Source organism: Panthera pardus, unplaced genomic scaffold, assembly GCF_024362965.1.
Source record: "Panthera pardus isolate Hobbes unplaced genomic scaffold, ASM2436296v1 HiC_scaffold_10, whole genome shotgun sequence".
NCBI classification, from domain to species: Eukaryota; Metazoa; Chordata; class Mammalia; order Carnivora; family Felidae; genus Panthera; species Panthera pardus.
Genome location: NW_026526655.1, coordinates 20,746,221 through 20,767,260, shown reverse-complemented (window position 1 = coordinate 20,767,260; position 21,040 = coordinate 20,746,221). Strand labels below are relative to the sequence as shown.

Genomic DNA, 21,040 nt, shown 5'->3' with positions numbered 1-21,040 from the left:
GTCAAAAATGCATTTAATACACCTAACCTACCGAGCATCCTATAGCCTAGCCCACCTTGAGCATGCTCAGAACACTTACATGAGCCAGCAATGTGGGGGGAAACATGAACACAAAGCCTATTTTATAAGGAAGTGTTGACTATCTCATGTAATTTGTTGAATCCTGAAAGCAAAAACCAGACTGGCTGTCTGGGTGCAGAATGGTTGTCATCGTGTAGGCTGTTCACCCTTGTGACCGTTCACCTTGTTCACCTTGTGACCGTTCACCTTGTCAGCTGCGCTTCCGGCTGCTGCTCAGCATCAGGAGAGAGCATCGCGGCACATATTGCTGGGGGGCAGATCCCAAACCCAAATTAGAAGCATGGTTTCTACTGAATGTGTATTGCTTTTGCACCATTGTAAAGTCAAAAAATCGTAAGTCGAACCATTGTAAGTCAGGGACCATCTGTAGTACTTTTTCTTAGAAATAAAAAAAAAAAAAAAAGTACTCATTAAAATTTAAAACTCCAGGAACAGACTACAGAGTAGATGAGACAGAGCTGAAAAAAGAATTTGTGAACTTGGAGGTAAATCGAGGAAATTATCCAGAGAGAGCCCAGAGATGGAAACTGTGAAAGAGATTCCAGAAGACACAGAGGATAAAATGAAAAATCTCACATTGAGCTAATAGACGTTCCAGAAGAGAAAAGAGAATGAGGTGAGGTGATGTTTGAAGGCAAGTTCCCTGAGACTTGATGATGAGAACGTTTAGATTCAGGAATTACAATGAACCCCAAACTAGAGAAATAAAACCAAATGTTCTTTTAGAATCGCCATCGTGAAACTGCAGAACGCCAAAGGCAGACAGACTCTGTAAAAGAAAGCAGAAAGACCAAAACCCATTACGGTTGAGAATGCCCTGGCCGAAGCCACGACGACCATGCAATTGGGAGTGTTCCCAGGACCCACATCTTAGCACACACTCCATGACATGCCGAATTGGAAAAGGGGGGGGGGGGGGTGGGTCAAGGCAGGGGCTGGGATCAAGGATGACTTCATTTTTTTTTTTTTTGAAGAATGCCTGTTCTTTTTTTTTTTTTCAATATATGAAGTTTATTGTCAAATTGGTTTCCATACAACACCCAGTGCTCATCCCAAAAGGTGCCCTCCTCAATACCCCTCACCCACCCTCCCCTCCCCCCCAACCAAGGATGACTTCAAAAGCAGGAAAAGGATTTGCTCTTGGTGTCAAAAGATGCAGGAAGTTCTTGCACTGTTGCAAGGACCCAATAAGACATGTAAATAGGCTTGTTAACTAAAGAGCATTTTCCAAAGGCTTGTTTTGCAGTGACTGTGGTGTGGAAATGAAACTGTCCTGGGACTCTTTGTTCCCAAATCCAAATGGCTGTTTGTTTCGTTTTTGTCTTTTTCTTTCTCTTTCTTTCTTTCTTTTTTTTTTAATTTTTTTAACGTTTATTTATTTTTGAGACAGAGGGAGACCGAGCATGAACGGGGGAGGGTCAGAGAGAGGGAGACACAGAATCTGAAACAGGCTCCAGGCTCTGAGCTGTCAGCACAGAGCCCGACACGGGGCTCGAACTCACAGACTGTGAGATCATGACCTGAGCCGAAGTCGGACGCTTAACCAACTGAGCCACCCAGGCGCCCCTCTTTCTCTTTCTTTCTACCTTCCTTCCTCCCTCCTTCCCCCTTCTCTCTTTCTTTCATTCCTCCCTTCCTTCCTCCCTCCCTTCCTCCTCCCTCACTTCCTCCTTTCTTCCTTCCTTCCTTCCTTCCTTCCTTCCTTCCTTCCTTCCTTCCTCCCTCCCTCCCTTCTTCCCTTCCTTCCTTCCCTCTGTTCTTTCTTTCTTTCTTTCTTTCTTCCTTTCTTTCTTTCTCCTTTTTCTTTCTTCTTTATAGCACAGAGAGGTTTGCAACAATGTGAAGTGTCTTAAGAAAACGTTAAATCAGCTTTGAACAAATGCTTGTTATTTCACTCTGGATTAACCATTCTGTGTGCAGTGTCGACATTTTCTGATGGAAAATGACATACATTACCTTATTTCCTCTCCCCTCTTTATAGTTTGATCAGATTAGATGGACCCTACTAGGAAAAATTCTGGCTTGGGCCAAACTAGGGTATGCTCTGGGCGGAGGAGATGTCCCTGAAAACCCTGACTTCACATACAAGTTGGTGCTTCTCTGTGGCCTCCAGCCTCCCAGGTTGTTGTTGATAAATGCAAAATTGCTAGGCATTTGCCCAGGAAACCCCCTTCAGGAATCTTGCACAACCTGCCGAGAAATGTGAATGGGTTAGGAAAGGCCGAGCCCAGGGAAATGAGGAGCTAGGTGGGGTACCACTCAGCTCACCCCATCACCCACTCAGGAGCTTTGATTTCACTGGCCCGGTGACGTGAAGACACGGCTGGCCTAAGGAGAACTTGTTCTGTCGACACATTCTTACGGAGTGATGATTATGTGACAAGTCACTGCACTCAGTGGCCAGGGACACTACAGTGATCCAGACAAACCGCCTTCCCTCTCAGAGCTTAGAGTCTAGTGACAGATGCCGATGAGTAACTATGATGTAGCCTGGGGAGTAATATGATGGAGGGGGTAGTCACGCCAGTGAGGACACTTAACCGAGACTTGAGAGGAATAAGTAAGAGTAGCTGAGAGAAGGAAAGAGCGAGATATAGTCAGAGAAGTTCACGTTGTTCGGCTTTTCTGAAGAATCAAAAATGAGAGGTGAGCAGTGAGAAATATTGCTAGAAAGGCAGGCGGGAGTCCGCAGGAGTCTGTAAGCCCTGGTCAGAATAAGCCTTGACTTTGAGGACCCTGGGGGCCGTCACAGGACTTATGCAGGAAAGTAACCTGATTAGATTTTGTTCTTAGAGAGTTCAGTCCGGCTGCGGTCTGGGGATTCCAGTGGAAGGGAGACAGGGGAGCGGGGAACCCGTCAGGCAGCTATGGCAGTGGCTGCGGGCTGAACCGGGTGGCCGCAGGGGAGATGGGAAGGATGAGGATTCAAGAGATGCTTCGCAGGAGAACTGACAGAGGCTGGGATCGAACGTGGACTTTGAGGGGCAGCAAAGATGCAGAGTCCTGGTTTGAATGTCAGGCAGAAGAAAGGAGGGGAGAGGGGCTAGGGAGCCAGAGGGTGGAGAAGGTGACCATCACTCTAGAGATGCCTCGGAAGGACCAGTGGGCCTCTTTGCCTTGGCTTGGGTCCCCTATGGTGACCCAAGGGGGGGGAGTCATCAAGGACCCAGGCTCGTGGCAGCGTCTCCATCGGATGTTGCTGGGACTTCGGGTGGACTTTGTCAGAGCTGCTGCTGAAATGTGATTTGCTCATGGGTGCTCAGCCCCTACCCTTTGCCCTGCTTTCAGGGTGCCCCTTTCAGAATTTAGGAGGCATACCTGTTCCAAATCTGCGGGAGAACAACCACATAATTGTCATCATCACAAAAGGGACTCTAAGGGCACCTGGGGTGGCTCAGTTGGTCAAGCATCCGCCTTCAGCTCAGGTCATGATCTTGTAGTTCATGAATTCCAGCCCTGCATCGGGTTCTCTGCTGTCAGCATGGAGCTCGCTTCGGATTCTCCGTTCCCCCCCCCCCCCGCCCCTCCCCAACTGACACTCTCTCCCCCTCACTCTCTCTCAAAAATAAATAAATATTCAAAAAAGAGGAGAGGGGCAGCTGGGTGGCTCAGTCAGTTGAGCGTCAGACTTTGGCTCAGGTCGTGATCTCATCGTTTGTGAGTTTGTGGAGCCTGCCTGGGATTCTCTCTCTGCCTAGCTCTCTGCCCCTCCCCCACTCGTGTGTGTGAACTATTTCTCTCTCTCTCTCTCTCTCTCTCTCTCAAAATAATAAATTAACTTTAAAAATAAATAAATAAAAATAAAAAGAGAGGAGACTTTAATACCATTCCTGCCACTCACTGTATGACTTTGACCAAGTTACTTCACCTCTCTGAGACTCAGCTGACCTTTGTGTAAGAGGAACATGGTGGAGAGAAACAAGTTAGGTGACTTTCCAAGAAAGCTACCATAGAATCTCCGTATGTAAAAAGATATAAGTGGAGTTGCTCTGTTCGAAGGTACAGAAAGGTAGGAGAGGGGTAGCCTATGGTCTCAAACCACCACTCACCTTTCCCCTTGACCCACTAGCTTCCTCCAAGCTCCGGAATTTCTAGAAACCTTAGGGTACCATGAAACACAATTCAAGGGGTGGCTGGGTGGCTTAGTCAATTGAACGTCTGACTTCGGCTCAGGTCATGATCTCACGGTTCGTGAGTTGGAGCCCCGAATCGTGCTCTGTGCTGACAGCTCAGAGCCAGGAGCCTGCTTCGGTTTCTGTCTCGCTCTCTCGCTGCCCCTCCCCCATTCACTCTCTCTCTCTCTCTCTCTCTCTCCCTCTCAAAAGTAAATACACATTAAAAGAAATTAAAAAATAAAAGAAACACAATTCAAAAATTTCTATCTGATGTGCCTTCTTCATTTCATAAACAAAAGGGCAAGAGACTTGTTCAAGGTCATACAAGGAGTCAATGGTCATGATGGAATTAGGACCCAGGTCCCCTGACCTCTAGTTCAGTGCTCTTTGTCCTCAGCATTTTGCCCCAATCCGGTTGTGGCCACTTTTTGTTTATTGAGTGGGAAACACCCTACCAGCCCAAACATGAGCTCTGCCCTCTGGAAATGGAAAAAACAGCCCACACACAAATCATTGCCACTGCCCGTGCCAGCAATATGATTCTGACTCTTGCAGGCTATTTGTACTTATAACTAAGTATGAGGTTCCTGGGGTCCCCAGAGCCTCTGATAATGATCTGTCAGGGATTTGGATGAGCCATTAGTTGAGTCTTAACCAACTTTAGCATTTGCTGTCCCAGCAAAACACTGAGTTATGCACAGTCTTGTATTCTTTTTTTTTAAATGTTTTATTTATTTTTGAGACAGAGAGAGACAGAAAATGAGCGGGGGAGGGACAGAGAGAGAGGGAGACACAGAATCTGAAGCAGGCTCCAGGCTCTGAGCTGTCAGCACAGAGCCTGACGCGGGGCTCGAACTCACAAACCGCGAGATCGTGACCTGAGCCGAAGTCAGACGCTTAACCGACTGAGCCACCCAGGCGCCCCAGTCTTGTATTCTTAAAGCCTACTTCTTTCATGAGTATTGGTCTTATTTCTCCAACTAGATGCTCTACTCCATAAGAAGATAGTTCCTCCATGCCCAGTTTAGTGTTCTGTATACAGTTGGTGCTTAGATAACAGTGCTTAGTCAATCATGCGTCTTCTCAAAGCCGTGGGACTTGTTTCACCAAACATGAGGCTGGAACTCACGATCCTGAGATCAACAGTCACACGCTTCACCAACTGAGCCAGCCAGGTGCCTCACTGGACCTGTTTCTGTTCACAAACTGGGAAGGGGAACAGCATCAGAAGGGAGTTTCAGAGGCAGGCAAGCCTTTGAACCTCCCAGAAAGGACATGAGCCGCTTGGCACTACACGGCATACGCGAGAAGGAGCTGAGCTGACAGCCAATGAGAGCTTACCACCCATAGCAACTACCAGTCTGGAGCATTTACCACGTGACCGACAGGTGCTGTGCTGAAAACTGCAGAGGCATGACCTCCAGGAGTGGAAAAAACAACCTCTCACGGACTTCTTCCTACTTCATTAGAGAGCTGAGGCTCGGAGAGAGGAGGTAACTTAACTTCCAAACTACCCCTAGAACCCAGCTCTAGCTGACTCCAAAGCTCAAGTTCATAAACTCTAGATCAAGGTGACCAAGGGCAGCATACTTGAACTTTGAAAGATCCCGTAGGTGACATGGAGAGCTTTTGTATCACATACTCTGATATCCCTCTGCTTGCTTTGGCCCCTCTGCTCACCTTGCTATCTTCCTTTCCTGCGGCCTCCCAGAGAATTTAGACAGGGCAGCAGATGGAAACAGCTAGAGAATGTGGAGCCAGAGAGTTTGTAAACCAGACAGATTAACATGGTCCAGAGACCTCTGGGGACAGGGGAGGAGGGGCGCTGGCTGAGACATTAGCGTGGTCAGAGATGGGGTAATGAATACAGAAAATCTGCAAAGTTTATCCCAAAGGTCTTTAAATCGGGAACATTGTGATCCTACCGAGCAGTCCCTCAGAAGCAGACATAATGAACTAAAGTTTTTCCAAAGTCCGCTGGAGCTCTGAGAGCGTAACGGGTAGTTAGTCAGTGATCTCAGAGTCAGACAGACCTGGGTTTCAATCCCAGATCTGATCCAGATCCTTCACTTAATAGCTGAGGGATTTAGGGCAAGTTACTTACGCCTTTAAACTTCAGTTTTGCCAGCTGTATCTTGGGAATGATAATACGTACCTTAGAGTGCTGCGAAAATGGAGTTAGATTCCTATCGAGTACTTAGCATGGCCTCTGACATAGTGTAAGCATTCAGTAAAGAGTTATCATTATGGTGATTATGTATTAATAGTCTCCACATTCAGCTTTGCATCAAGTTTGATATAATTCTTTTGATAGCTGAAGTGACTAAACCTTCAAGTTCAGTCACACCCCTTAGGGTCACACACCCAAGCCGGTCCTTGGCTCAGACTCCAGGGCACCAATTAGCTCTTGTCTTCTGATTCACACTCCCTTTGCATTGTTTGCATATCTGGAGGCCAGCTTCAGGCCCCCTGGTAGAAAAATCATTCTGTAGGCTCTTTTCAAGAATAGTTTGGGTGGTAGCTCGGAAGGAAACTTGTCCAGATCCCAGAGTCTTTAACCTTCTTGAAATGATTGAAGCTGCCAGAACATCCAAAACCATAAAATCAGTTCTAAAGCTCCCATAGCCTTCCCGTGATTATAGACTCAAAATATTAGAGCTAGACTATTCTGTGGCAACTAAGAATTCATCTGCTCCAACCTCTTCATGTTACAGATCACAACCCTGAGCCTTAGAAGGTGACACTTCGTCTGGAAGCACAGATGATTAGAATTGCAAGGCAATAAGCAGAACATGAAAGGCTGAGAATGAGACCACGTCCAGAGTTTCTCTGGACGTGGTCCTCTCTGGACACCCTCCTGCCTCCAAGCCTGTGGCAATCTGACGACAGATGGTTCAGAAAGCCTCTGGGCCCTCTCCGTGTCTTTCCACCTCTGACTCTCTTGGTGGACCCTTTTCACTTGCATGCGTGGTTGTGTAACTGATCCTGGCAGGGACTCATGGTCAAAATAAAGCCAACCACTTTTCTGCCTTCTGTTCGTTGGGCTCAGCATCCCCGGAAAAGTTAAGTAACTTCCTCAGGTAAAAACAAGGGCTCTTTCTTCCTACCGCCGTCCTCATGATTTTGTCAGAGGTAGGCACTAGGTACACGTTGAAGAAATAAAAGCAATGAGAGTCGGGAATGAGGAACCAGGGGCCCCGATCAAAGAGATGGGGACGGGTCTGTGAGGAAAGAAGGGACAGAGGCAAGGACCACAGACATCTGCACTGTCCACTCTGGTACGTGCAGTGGTCATATCTGATGCTCAGGGAATGTATACTTATTGAATAAACGAATGGGTGAATGAACTGAGAAGGGGAAAGAGGCACAGAGGTCACTTGGAGCACCAGACCAGGAAAAGTAATCCGGTCCAGGGCCATTTAGGTGCAGGAAAGGTGAAAGCAACTGACATACATGGAGCCTCCAGAATGTACCAGGCCCTGTGCTTGGTCCCTCCGTACGGCATATCGTAGAATCCTCATTACCACTTCATGACACAGGCATTGCCCATTTCACAGTCAGGAATACTGAGACTCAGAGAAATTTTTGTGTTTGGACTCTTTCTTGGAAAGAGTTCAGACTGATGGACTCTTCTCTGAACATACCTTGTGTGGCTGATGATTCTCCATTTGCCCCTAGAACTCACTAGATGCATCATCTGCCCTTCTCCAAGACTTTGGGGGGCTGACCTCTATGCACGACATCATCCGGGCTCCTTTGCCCTGGCCTTCTGTTTGGGTTTCACCAATGGAGGTACTGATTAGATATTAGAAAGCAGGAAAAGAGAAAGACACACGGGGAGTTTATTGCCCTGCCCCATCCCTGCCTTGCAGTCCTCTCATCAGACAGCCCTTCCTCCAGTACGTAAGCCTTTGTCTGGCCTCCGGCTGGGCTTTGGCAACAACATTCTCTCCCCTAACAGTGTGTCACTGCTTCCCCATCGTTGCTAAGCCCAGGGTTCTTCACTATTGGTCTTTTTGTGCTTCCTTTTGGTTCTTCTCCATTTCATCTCTAATTTCTGTTCAAAGAAATTCAGAATATAATTGTTCTAACACAACCTACTTCCTAAGGACCAACAAAAGGAAACAGATAAAGACCATGAAGACTTTCTGAGATGTTCATCAACTGATGGCCCATCTTCAGTCCAAGAGACAGAAGGATAGGGCGCTGACATGTACAATCGTGGCGTAGTTTGTGATTGTATTACTATTCCTTCATAGTGCCTAGTGCATTTTGTATATTCGAAGGATGTATTTTCTTCCCTGCTCACGCAACTCCTACCCTTACATTTAATTCATCAGTGTTGTCGAAAGCACTTCTATAGAGAACTTAAATTCAGGTGGGGCAGGGCAAAGAGAGTCTTACAGGCCTCGTCTCTTTCTCTAGGACAGTGGTTCTTAACAGGGGATGATTTTGCATCTCCCCCCTTCCTTCCCCCCGCCCAGGGGATGCTTGTCAATGTTTGGAGCGTTTTGCATTGTCATGATGGAAGAGAGGTGCTATTGGCTTCTACTGGGTAGAAGCCAGGGATGCTTCTAAATACCCGATGCCGCGCGGGACGGCCTCACAACAAAGAATTATCTGGTCCAAAATGTCAATAGCGGGGCTGTTGAGAAACCCTGCTCTAGGAGTTTACAATGATGGCATCAGGGCTGGCCTCTTTTATGTTCAATGAAAACATTATTGCAGATTTCTATTTAAGAAAAATAGAACATCGTTGCGTGTGTGTGTGTGTGTGTGTGTGTGTGTGTGTGTGTGTTTACATTCAAATGTGTTTTAAAATATTTGGAAGAAAAGAGACGTGGGAACACATTTCTGGTATGGGTTATGTTATGAAATACATAGTTTAGAAGAGATTATTTTCCATAGTGATTCGGCATTCATTACGAAGGAGGGACAACTGAATAAGTTAGAATGTCATTGCCAGGTAAATATTTTCCTGACTCCAAAGAGATGTTATGAGGTTACTCAGGGATGGGATTATTCAGGCGAGCTACCATTTTTCCCTCCTTTTTCCTGATCCTGGTCTGGAGACAGATGGGGCTGCCAGTGATAGAGAATCAAGGTTTTCTGAGTCCCTTCCCCGTTATTAATAGGAAAGCAGCCTGCTCCCCAAAAGGGCCTTGACTGGCAGGTGGAATGAGACAGGTCAAGGTCTGGACTGGTCAGTTCCTGAAGTATGTAGTTCAGGATTCTGTCTGCGATCTGCGTGCAGTAGAGTCTGGCCAGGTGACTTCTGTGGCCAGCACTAGTTCTAATGGCAGCGGGCAAATAGCCTTGTCTTCACTGTGTGGGCCAAGGGACCCAAGCTTAGGGAATTTACATAACATACCTAACCACACATGGTTGGTAAGAATTGAAACCAGGCTCTGAGCCCAATCTTCTTCTCTCTGCTAGACTGGGTCACTTTTGTACTGACTTGGTATATTGGAAAGAGGCCCGAGTGGAAGTCAAACATGACACCCAGTCTTCTGTGGCTTTGGGCAAGGATTTAATACCTCTGGACCTCAGTTTTCTCTTCTGTAAGTTGGAAGAGCAAACATGTGGGGCGTTACCATGGCCCTGTGCAGTTTCCAGATTCTTGTGGAATCTAGACCTCTCTCACTAGACTTCTGAGAATTCCAGTCTCTCCCATCCACACGGATGAGTAGTGGCCATGGGAGGAGACAAGGCCACTGCTGAGTGGATGGAGTGGATGGAGAGGGCAGCGGGGGCTGCTGCGTCCACTCACAATGTCTCGGCTCCGTGGTCAAAAAGGCTGAGGGCAGAGAGTGTGACAGGCGTGTGATGGACGTGGGCCGTGTAGGACTGTCTGTGGTCGGACCGCTGTAGCAGTAACAGCAGCAGAGTCAAGATAAAGAGATGCTGGACCGAGCAGAACATCTTCTGGAGAACATCTTCTTGACTTTTCTTTGGCATGTGGAAAGTGTCATTCACTTGTTCATCCAGCCGGCCTTTGTTGAGTCCAAACTCTGTGCCAAGCACACGGTAGAGAATAAAGGTTGACTAAGGCAGGGTGGATTCCTGCCCTCGGGAGATTTAAGAGGAGGTGAGGGTGTGGGCCTGGGCACCAGCTACCTGGGCTTGCCTCCCAGCTGTGCTGCTTCCTCGGTCAAACTCTGTCTGTCTATTTGTCGAGTTGGAATAATAATAGTACCCACATTGAAGGGATACTCAGAGCATTAAATGACACAATTTAGAAAAAGCACAATTCCTGACTACATATAAAATGAGTATCCCGTAAATGTTTGCGATCCTCACGACTAGTAAGTGGTGATGGGACAGATCTATAAACAGGAAATTGATGCTGTTCATGGAGTCCCAATAGATGATGCAGTTCACTGGAGGAAGATGGAATATTAAGGTGGGAAATAGGTGTGCATGTGCACACCCACACACACACACACACACACACACACACACACACACACATAGGAAGGGTGGTCAGGGAGTAGAGAAGACCAAAGGAAAAAAGTCACTATGGCTGGTGTATCATTTTTTGTGATTGTTGTAGTTGTTATTTTACTTTTGCTTGGGTGTAGAAAAGTCTCCACGAAAGGAGAATTCAGACACCACTAAAATGTAGAAAGTACTCACCCACAGCCCAGCAGGCACCCTCGTGATCATCTCGATCTTAGAACGAGCCTGGGTTAGGTATCACCACCCACATTAATTCCCGGGGCCTGCCATGATAAGGTACCACATGCTAAGTGGCTTAACCAACAGCAATGTACTTTCTCACAGTTTGGAAGCTGGAAGTTCAAGAACAATATGCCGGCCAGGTTGGTTTCTGCTGAGGCCTCTCTTCTTGACTTGCAGATGGCCGCCTTCTCACTGTGTCTTCGGCGGTCCTCCCTCTGGGCACACATGTGTACCTCATATGGACAGCAGTCCTATTGGGGCCCCATCCTAATAGCCTCATTTTAACTCAACCACCTCTTTACAAGCCTTATTTCTAAATGTGGCTGTATCCTGAGGTACTGGGGGTTAAGACTTCAGCATATGGGTTTTGAGAGGGCACAGGTCAGGCCATAACAGCAGAGATGTGCTCCCTCAGAGGCCCAAAGGGAGAATCTGCTCCTTGTCTCTCCCAGACTCTGGTGGCAGCCAGTATTCCTGGGCTTGTGGCAGCATCACTAATCTTCACCTCCTTGGTCACACTGCTCCCTCCTCTTTTGTCCCTGTAGTTTCCCTCTACCTCCATCTTTTAAGGGCATCTGTCATAGCATTTAGGGGCCACTCAACTAATCCAGGATAATCTCCCCATTTGAAGGTCCTTAATCACATCTGCAAAGACTCTTTTTTTCCAAATAAGGTAACATTTGTAAATTCCAGGAATTAGGATAATGATATGTTTCCGGGGCCATTTTTCAGCCTACCATACCATTCCATTATACAGGTGGGGAAACTGAGGCTCTGCAAGGTGAGGCCACTTGCCCGACACGATAGGGAGAACAGAGGCAGAGGCATGTTTCCAAACACAGAGGCTTGAGCTCAATCTACTGCTCCAATCCAGCAAGCTGTGCCCCAGATGAAAGCAGGATGACAGAAGGAACGTGCTGATGGGTACAACCTCGCCAAGAGGCTACCTTCGGAGAGGAGGAAAACAGCGATTGAGCAAGGACTGTGTGGTGGGAGAACCCCGTTGTCTCTTGTCGTCTACCTGGATGAGACCAGAGACCTGCGTTTGTGGGCAGGCAGATTCCTAGAAGCAGGGAATGTGACACGCGCCTCAGATCCAGAGAAATTGCATTTATCTTGGAAAATATCTCGGGTGCAGAGGGCCAGGGCTGCTGGAGGTACTCTGTGGTGATTCTGTTCGGCAGGTCGAGGCTGGAGATGGTGTTTATTCTCGTCGGGAATGAAGCAGGGGTCACGGAGGAACTCGCCATGTCTCGTTCAAAGAGGCACCGGGAGGCAACCAGACTCACCAAGAATGGCTGTGGTCTGACCCTGGACCCAGGAAGAGAGGTCGGGGTTGAGACTCTGGCAGGTGATTTTCTGTCTGAGGAAGTAGATGCTTGCTACAAGCACAAGAAGGGAGGGTGACAGGCCCATCCTGGTTTGCCAGGGACTCTCCCCATTTAAGCAATGCAAATTCTACATGCACGAAGCCTCTTGTTCCTGGGCAAACAGAGACAGCTGGTCACCCAGGCTGCAGCATTTGTATCACGAGCGCCCTTAAGGCCTTTAAAGGCATTTCAGGTGGCAAGAACAAGGCCACAGCTCTGTCTCCCCAGGGAAGGGAGAGAGCCTGTCTCTGCAGATTTCCCTCAAACAGACAACGTAAAAAGAGATGCATTTCCTGGGTCTGAGCTAAGCAGCTCTAACAGAGACTCCAAGCAAGCAACAGGAGTTATTTCTTTCCACTTAACAGGCTGGGTTCACATGGTGCAGAGCTAGAGAGCAGCTCCGGGGAATGGCGGGACCAGGTTCTTTCTGTCCTGCTATCTTTCCACCGTCACTAGCGTGTCGCCCTTGTTCACATGGGCCACCATGTTCCTGTCCTTCACCACGCCCCGCCTGGCTTCTCCTCTCTCGTCCCTCATGTGAACAATTCCCTGTAGTATGTTCCTAATCTGGCTAAGTGTCTAGAGATGTTCCTGCTCCCTTGACTGGATGCTGACTGATACAGTCTGTGAACTCAAAACGGTAAGAACCACAGGGAGAAAGGGCAGGTGAATGCCACCAACAGCCCCATTGGAGGCATCTCAAGAAAGGAGACAAGATAGAGGACGTAGGCATTTTGTGTGCAGATGGGAGGCGGGAGAAATGTGTCGCATGTGCAGTCAATGAGCAGGTAGTTTGGGCTCATGAAGCTGCAGAGATTCAACCCGGGTGGAGGTTGTGCCATTGGGCTCCTGAGTGGAGAATCCAAAGACAGGAGTGAACTCAAAGAGATGGGCAGGGCTAGAGGCGCCCAAGTGGTGCAGTTAAGCCAACTTCGGCTCAGGTCATGATCTTGTGGTCCGTGGGTTCGAGCCCCATGTCATGCTCTGTGCTGAAAGCTCAGAGCCCTGGAGCCTGCTTCAGATTCTGTGTCTCCCTCTCTCTCTGCCTCTCCACCGCTCTCTCTCTCTCAAACAATAAATAAACGTTAAAAAAAGAGAGAGAGAGAAAGAGAGAGATGGGCTAAGCTGGGGTAAGGAGGACAGATGGAACTCTGTAGGCTGGCTGGAGGAAGCAGCAATTGATTCCAGGAAGGATCAAAAAGCAGCAAGCAGTGGGGCAATCAGGAAACCCTGCCTGGATGTCCAGGACATTGGGAAGAAGAGGGAAGGTCGATAGAATCAGTAAAGGGAGGTGACAAGAAACTCCTGTATAATGAAGTAGGTCAGCAGGGGTCATTAATTAAAGAGTTATGGGCTGAACTGTGCCCCCCAAATTCATATGTTGAAGTGCTAACCCCCAATACTTCAGGATATGACTACATTTAAAGATAGGGTCTTTGGAGAAGTAGTTATGGGAAAATGAGATCATTTGGGTGGGCTCGAATCCAGTCTGACTGGTGTCCTTATAAGAGGAAATTAAGACACAGGCACGCACAGAGGGAAGACCGTGCGAGGACACAGGGAGGCAGTGGCAACCTGCAAACCAAGGAGCGTGGCCTCAGAGGAAACCAGACCTTTTGGCACCTTGATCTTGGACTTCCAGCCTCCACAACTGTGAGACAATAAATTTCTATTGGTTAAGCCACCCAGTCAATGGTATTTATTACAGCAGCTGTAGCAAACTGATACAGTCCCTGATTTACCAAAGCATTTTGATCCTTCCCTGCATCCGTATCTGGGAGCATTTTGCCTGATTGAGCTTCTTTTCTTCCTTTTCCCTTTTATTGTCTTTTACATTTAAGAAAATTCAAAAACACGTAAAAGTCTGAAGAACGCTACATAATCACACCCTCATGATGCAGAATTAACAACTGTAAAAGTATTTCCCTATTTCAAGCATTTTTTGGGAAAACAATTAAAATGTTAGGATTCTGGTGCAAGTCCCTTTGCCAACAACGCTTTCCTCTTCCCTTCCTCAGAGGTGATCACTATTAAGGAGCCAATGTGAATTCTTTCAGTCCATGTGTCCTTGAAAAACATTTGGAGCTGCTTTGTGTGGGTTTCTAGTTTTTTGCAGTCATGCTACACGTTTTGTGAAACTTAGCTCCACTGCGTCCTAACCTCGTGTCTAGGCTCTCCCGAAGCGTGGCAGGCGAAGAAATGCACAAGAGTTCGTGGTCATGGTACAGGCACCAGCTGGACACAGGGTAACATTGAATGGGATAGTGACAAAATGATTTCCTGCCGATGAAGTCAAAGAGAAATCTCAGGGCGAGGCTGAGTCTTTAATCCTTGCTAATTTCCCTCTTTAACAAAGAATGGGTACAAGCTCAGAGTGTTCAGCAAGCAAAAGTATCTGGCCAGATTTGCATACCATTGTTGTTTTCCACGAATTTACTTTACCTTTCTATTTAAGATGAGTGATGCTGGTCTTTCATTCTCGACAGTAAAGTGAAGTTACCCTATAAAACAAAATGGGAGCGGCGTCTGGGTGGCTCAGTCAGTTGAGCGTCCGACTTCGGCTCGGGTCGTGACCTCACGGTTCGTGAATTCAAGCCCCACATCTGCTGTCAGCACAGAGCCCCCTTCAGATCCTCTGTTCCCCTCTCTCTCCGCTCCTGCCCCACTTGCGCTGTCTCTCTCAAAAATAAATGTAAAAAACCACTTGAAATAAAATTAAATTAAATAACATTGGAAGTGTAAAAGAAGTAGATAGATTTAAATTTAAAAAATATTAAGCCAATAATGGTACAGATAAGATGTAAAAACTGAAAACTGGTGACAGTGTTCATGAACAGAATTTTGGGAAAAGCCAGATACATCCGCTGGGCACACTAACATCTCCATTTATGGAGCATTCTGACTGCATCTGGCACCAGGGAACGTGTTCCATACATTATTTGTTGTGATCCCATAACAACCCTGAAGAAGAACCTTCACCCCTCTGAGGCCCAGCCCATATTTGAGCTGTCTGACTCCAGAACTCACGTATGTAAGCTATGCCTGGTGGAGTCTTGTCTTTGCCTGTAAAATAAGGCTTAAGACACCCAATCGGTTTGAGTCAAAGGGCTATCTAGAGGTCAGAACAAAGGCAAGGATGTGAATGTGCTTTGAAAACTGTCCCAGGCTGTCAGGACACTTCATGGGCACGTGACCCAAGCAGGAGGGTCCACACTCGGTTTGATGTTCAGTTGTTGCCATCTGGAGCTTCCTAACACTTCCATCTTTGGTCGTGTAAGTCAAGTCCAGTGGGACCATGGAGCATGTGCAGGAGGCCTGGAGCCTCTGTTCACGTGGAGTCCACCCCCCATTGCCTCTCTGGGCTGGGGTGGCCACAGCCTGCAGTCTGAATCCTGTTTCCCAGGCCCCGGATGGCCTCTTCTCTCCTCCCCCACCCCCTCCACCACGGCGGCCGCCCTTTGCCTGGCGCCATGGTGGGCCATGTGCCCTGGCCTGGGTTCAGGTGCAGGGAGGGTTAGGGTCAGCGTGTGCCCCACAGTGTGTCATGTGGGGTGAGGTATGGCGGCCTCCCGGGTTTGCAGCTCCACGGCTGATTCAATGCACACTTGAACATGGACCTCCCACGCATCCCCCATGCAGGGACCCAGGCAGGTGCCCTGCACCAAACTCACAATCGCGTTCCCACCCTCTGCTGGGACCCACTTTTTCGATTTTGCCGTGGGCCCCACCAGTTATGCAGCGAGCCCCCAGTCCTGTGGAAGCGTAAGGGAGTATGCGATGTGTGTGCCCATGTGGGAAAGCAAGAATCCAAAGGGAAAACCCGGGACGGAGGAGGAGTGTTGAGGGAAGCCTCGAGGGGCAGAAAGATCCACGCAGATACGGCAGAGCACAAATAAGAGAGGCCCCAAGTGGAGCTCCCAGCTCGCACCCATTAGCTCCACAGGACTGCATTTGCGGATCTGTGAAACGAGGGGGCTGGGCCAGGGGAGCCTCCTGGGAACAAAATGGGAATCTGTGGGGTCTCTCGCCCGCTACCCTGTTAGTGGCCAGACCCTTGACCCTTTGCATGAGACTTTGGAGCATCCCAGCTTCCCCAGAAGTGCATGGATGGACCACAAGGAAAACACACAAAGGATTGGAATTCCCGGACTGAAAGTTCTCTTAAACTCCTCCAGCACCTAAACCGGGCAGTACAGGGCACGCCGCCCCAGGAAGGCTAAGGGCGTGGGAGGCTGGCTGAAATCGGTGCTGAAAAGGGAAACTTTAAAAATGGACAAGAGAGAGCTGCGGAGAGGGCAGAGTGGGCGAAGCCTATTGACAGCCTCCTGGGAGACCAGGCAGCCCGTTTTAAAAAAGAAAAAAGACACAGGAGAAAGGGAAGGAACACAAAGAGAGTCCACGCTCCTCCAGTAGAAACTCGATGGCTTAGCAGATAAAGACATCCTTGAGGCGTCAGGAGCAGGAGCCGTCAGGAAATGGGAGGATTCCGTGAGGCAGAGCCGACTCTGGACACGTTTGCACTAAAGGGCCTCCGGGGAACTTACCTAAATTCCACGGCGGGAGTGACAGCGGCTAACCCGGTCTCTGATGGGCCCCTGATTGATTTCGGGGGCCAGCTGGCCCCCGCGCTGGAAAGAAAGAGTGGGTAGAGGCTGTCTCCAAAGAAAGCAACTCCAGGGCCTTGGGGAAAAGTAAAGAGGGAGGAGGAGAGCACACATTTGAAGTGAGCACAGCAGCAAGTGGGAAGGCAAAAATGCTTCTCAAGTTCCGAAAGGAAGACCAGCCTGGGGAAAACGAGCAAAGAAATGGGGGCAGACAGCGGGGAGGTGGGGAAATCGCCGGAAGGGCAGAAACGAAAATGGGCATTTCTGACGTTCGTTCGTGAGATGTGAGAAATGGATGGTTTTGTTGGCAGGAGGAGATGTGACTCTTTTGAGTCACACATTTCATAATTTAATTGCACAATTTGTAAAAAAAAAAAAAAAAAAAAAATTGTAAAAATTTGTAAAAAAAAAAAATGAACAACCTGCACAAAACCAGACCCAATGTTATTCCTGGACACCTGGGTCAAAAAAAAAAAAAAAAAAAAAGGCTCTGCGTGGCGTTGACGGGGCTGAACACATGGGTGGGATTTTTTTGTTCCAGAGCGTGGGCCCCCTGAAAGCCAGAACCACAGGTCAAAAATGTGTGCTCTGCCACTTTTAGCTCTGTGATTTCAGTTATTTCAGGCCTTCAAATTGCAGTTTGATTATTCATCAAAGGAGAAAGTACTATTTGTCATGCCTGTGCATGGGGTGGTTTACAGACTCTATGGAAAAAATGTGCACGTGATAGCTTTGTAAACTGTAAATGGCTGCAAATGGAAGACACCACTTCTCTGCTCACTTACTTGTTTATTACCCGTCCAGGGACTCCCATTATCCCAGCCGAACACGAAGTGTTTGCACAAAGTCAGACAAAGTCGAAGTGCTATCATAACTCAGTCCACTTTGTCCTTCATTTTACCACCGTTATCAGTGACATGTGGGCTGGAATGGGGCCTTATCCGCTCGTCTTTCACTTCCTCCTTCCTTTGTTGGGTCTGGCATTCAGTCATTCATTCTGCCCGTGGTGGGTGAGACCCTGCTGAGGGCCAGACATCTTGTAAGTCACCAAGGGGCCAAATGTGATGATTTCTACCTCGGGCAGCTCACAGGCTGGTGGGGGTTTTATGTCCCCACGGTGGAAGGGGAAGGAACGCCCCCCACCTTCCTTTACCTCCATTCCCGTTGGAACTCACCTGTGTTTACTTTTCGACAAGCCAACGCAGGTTCTAGAGATTAATTTGGCTTTTGCCCGGGCCACTGCTGGCTTTCCTGATTTTCATTTTCCTGAGACCCGGCTCAGTTTTCTGCATACTGTGTAAATTAACCCCATCCTTGGAAAGACCGTTTTTTTCTCTCTTCAATTTGTCACAGCTATAGAATGTGACACCCTCTTCTTGAGCTTTAAATTCCTTAAGGACAAAAGCTCCTTTCTCCCAAATTAACTTAGACTCTAAATCTCTGGCTCAAAATATGTCCAAGTGCTGGCCATCCTGGCTCTGGGGGAAACAATACACAGGAAGGATGCGTTCACATTTCTCCTTAATCCTGCTCCTTCCTCTGGGCGACTTCCAAAGCCAGAGCTGGGAACATGAAAAGCCGAGTTAGAACCGTGGTCATGCCCTTTGGAGACTGGTCACGGCCAGATGGGGAAGTTCACAGGGGCTGTAGGAAGTACAGCAAAGAAGAGAGGGGAGGGACAGCATCTGTCCTTGCGAGACAGGCGTAGTGTCCCACGGGAGGGCCCCGAGGACTTCGTACAAACACACACCGTGGAGCACATAGGAGACAGCACTTCGTTGTCCAGCCTTGACACCCGTTCCAAGCTTGGAACTATTGGCTTAAAAAACAATCCGTGGGCAACATCTCCCACGCCAGCTACCCTCCCTACCCACCACCCCTCTCCTCCCCCACCAGCAACACCCCCACTCCTACCGCTTATCTCATCCCACTTAGCCCCCCACCCCCACCCCACACTGATCCCTAGCTGGCTCTTCCCCCTCTCTAATCCCTAAACCACAGGGATGTTTGGCTTTTTCTTTTTTCAAAGCAAAAACCCTTCTGCATCGGGTACCTTTTCCAAGCATGCTCAGACCCATCTACACATCCGCTGACCCCAAACGCTCTCAGGTGCTTTTCTTCCCCTGATGACACCACTTTCCTCCCCTGAGACGGGGTGGCTGGCGGGGTGGGGGGGGGGGGGGCGGGCAGCTGGCTTCTGGCTTCTGGTTCCTCCGTGGTCTCAGTTCTGTATGATTATTCTGCTCCCACAAACTGCATGTCTTTTCTCTGTTGTTGTTTATTGTGGTAAAATACACATAATGTAAACTTTACCATTTTGCCTATTCTTTTTTATGGAGGTATAAGCGACACGCAACATTTCACTAGTTTTGGGTGTACAACACGATGATCTGATATTTGTGTATATTGAGAAACGATTGCCACGATCAGCCTAGTTAACATCTGTCACCACGCAGTTACAGAAAGACTTCTTTTGTCTGATGAGAGCTTTGAAGATCTTTGCCTATTTTTAACTGAGGTGTTTTTGTTGCATTATCATCCTTTATATAAACTAGATATTGGTCCCTTATTAATAATTCCTAATTATTCCTGATAATAATTCCTAACAATTGCTTTTAATTTTGATGAAATCTGATTTTGGTAGATTTTCTTTTGTTTCCTGTGCTTTTTTTAAAAAGTTTATTTATTTATTAACTTGATAGAGAGTGAGAGTGAGCAGGGGAGAAGGGGAGAGGGTGGGGGGAGAGAGAGTCTTAAGCAGGCTCTGCACTCAGCACAGAGCCCAACGCGGGGCTCGAACTCACAACCATGAGATTGTGACCTGAGCCGACATCAAGAGTCGGGCGTTTAACCGACTGAGCCACCCAGGTGCCCTGGTCTTGGATTTATTTTGAGTTCACGTTTGTATAGGGTGTAAAGTCAGGGTGCGACTTTATTCTTTCACATGTGCCTGACCGGTTTTCCCAGCACCATTTGTTGAAAAGACTGTGCTTTCCCCATGAAATGGTCTTTGAGTGCTTGTTAAAAACCAACCGTTCACACTAAATACCTCTTCTCTTGAAGTCTTGTCTCATCCACCTCTCCTGCCTCGGCCCTCTCATCACAGTACTAGCGTCAACCCGTTGTGGCAGCCTGGGGCCACTTCTGTTAGGAGCCTTCTCGCGGTTTGCTGCTGCTCACTTAGGGTGCCTTTGCCAATGCAGACGACTCCCAGTCACCTCAGACAGTGCCTTCCCATATAACTGAAAGGTGGCCCCCAAAGATCCCGGACATTACGTCGCAGTAGCCTTTAAACTTGGGTTAGTGGCTTGCTTACGCCACTAAATGTCACAGAGACCAGAGGCAGGAGGCCAACGGGGTGCCTCCGGGACCGAAGGTCTCCTCACTCAGCAGGCAGACCGAGCTGATGCACCGTTTCCAAGCACGACTATCATGTGATCCTCCATGGCTAACTCCTCGCTCTGTCCCCATCCCTAAGCGTCCCCCAACCCTGGGCAAGGGGCAGACCTACTAGACAGGAAGACTTGTATCTTCCTGTCATGCCTCCATAGTGCAGGAGGCTGTAGAAAAGACACGTGGGCTCCATGCTTGTTCTCAAAAGCCTGACCTTCATCTTCACGGTGTCTGACCAAACCCCTCATTCCTTAGGGCTGCATTACCTTAGGGCGAACATTTCCTCCACACTCCATCTCTGTGACGTGCGCATGGATCATCTATCTGCTGTTTTGATCCAGGACGGGACCAGAGGGTGGTTTGTTGAAAGCGGGGAGTGGGCTTTAGCTCGCTCTCTGTAATCTCCGTCAAGAACTCCTCCTAATCTAAGAGAAAACATCGTTTACTTTGCAAAGGCAGCTGCGAGCCACATTCACAAGACCCCTTCCTACCAGACTGCCCCCACCTTCCTCCGTGAGAGCTCCAGAAGCACGGCTCCCCTGATGGCAAAGCCACACTGTCTCCTTCTACTTAAGGCGGAAACTTTGCTCCATTGTCACTTCCAGGCAGATGCCCCAGCTCTGACTATGCTCTGATTACATTTTCTTTACTCTCTTGCTTCCCTCCATCTGCTGAGTCGACCTTTCATAATCATTGGAATCTGTCCCAGGGGAAAACAGCCCAAGGCAGCAGTGGAACATGTGGGTTGTAATTCTGGCACTGAAATTCACTAGCCACGCCACGGCCTCCAGATTCC

At 48.3% G+C, this 21,040-nt stretch overlaps 1 long non-coding RNA gene across 1 annotated transcript; it reads left to right on the top strand.

Annotated features, from left to right (window-relative positions):
• The first annotated feature begins 5,294 nt into the window (after positions 1–5,294).
• LOC109265092 (uncharacterized) lies at positions 5,295–7,226 on the top strand. Its single transcript, XR_002079019.2, has 2 exons — positions 5,295–5,689; positions 6,911–7,226. It is a non-coding gene; the product is annotated as an uncharacterized LOC109265092 (long non-coding RNA).
• Positions 7,227–21,040: the final 13,814 nt, after the last annotated feature.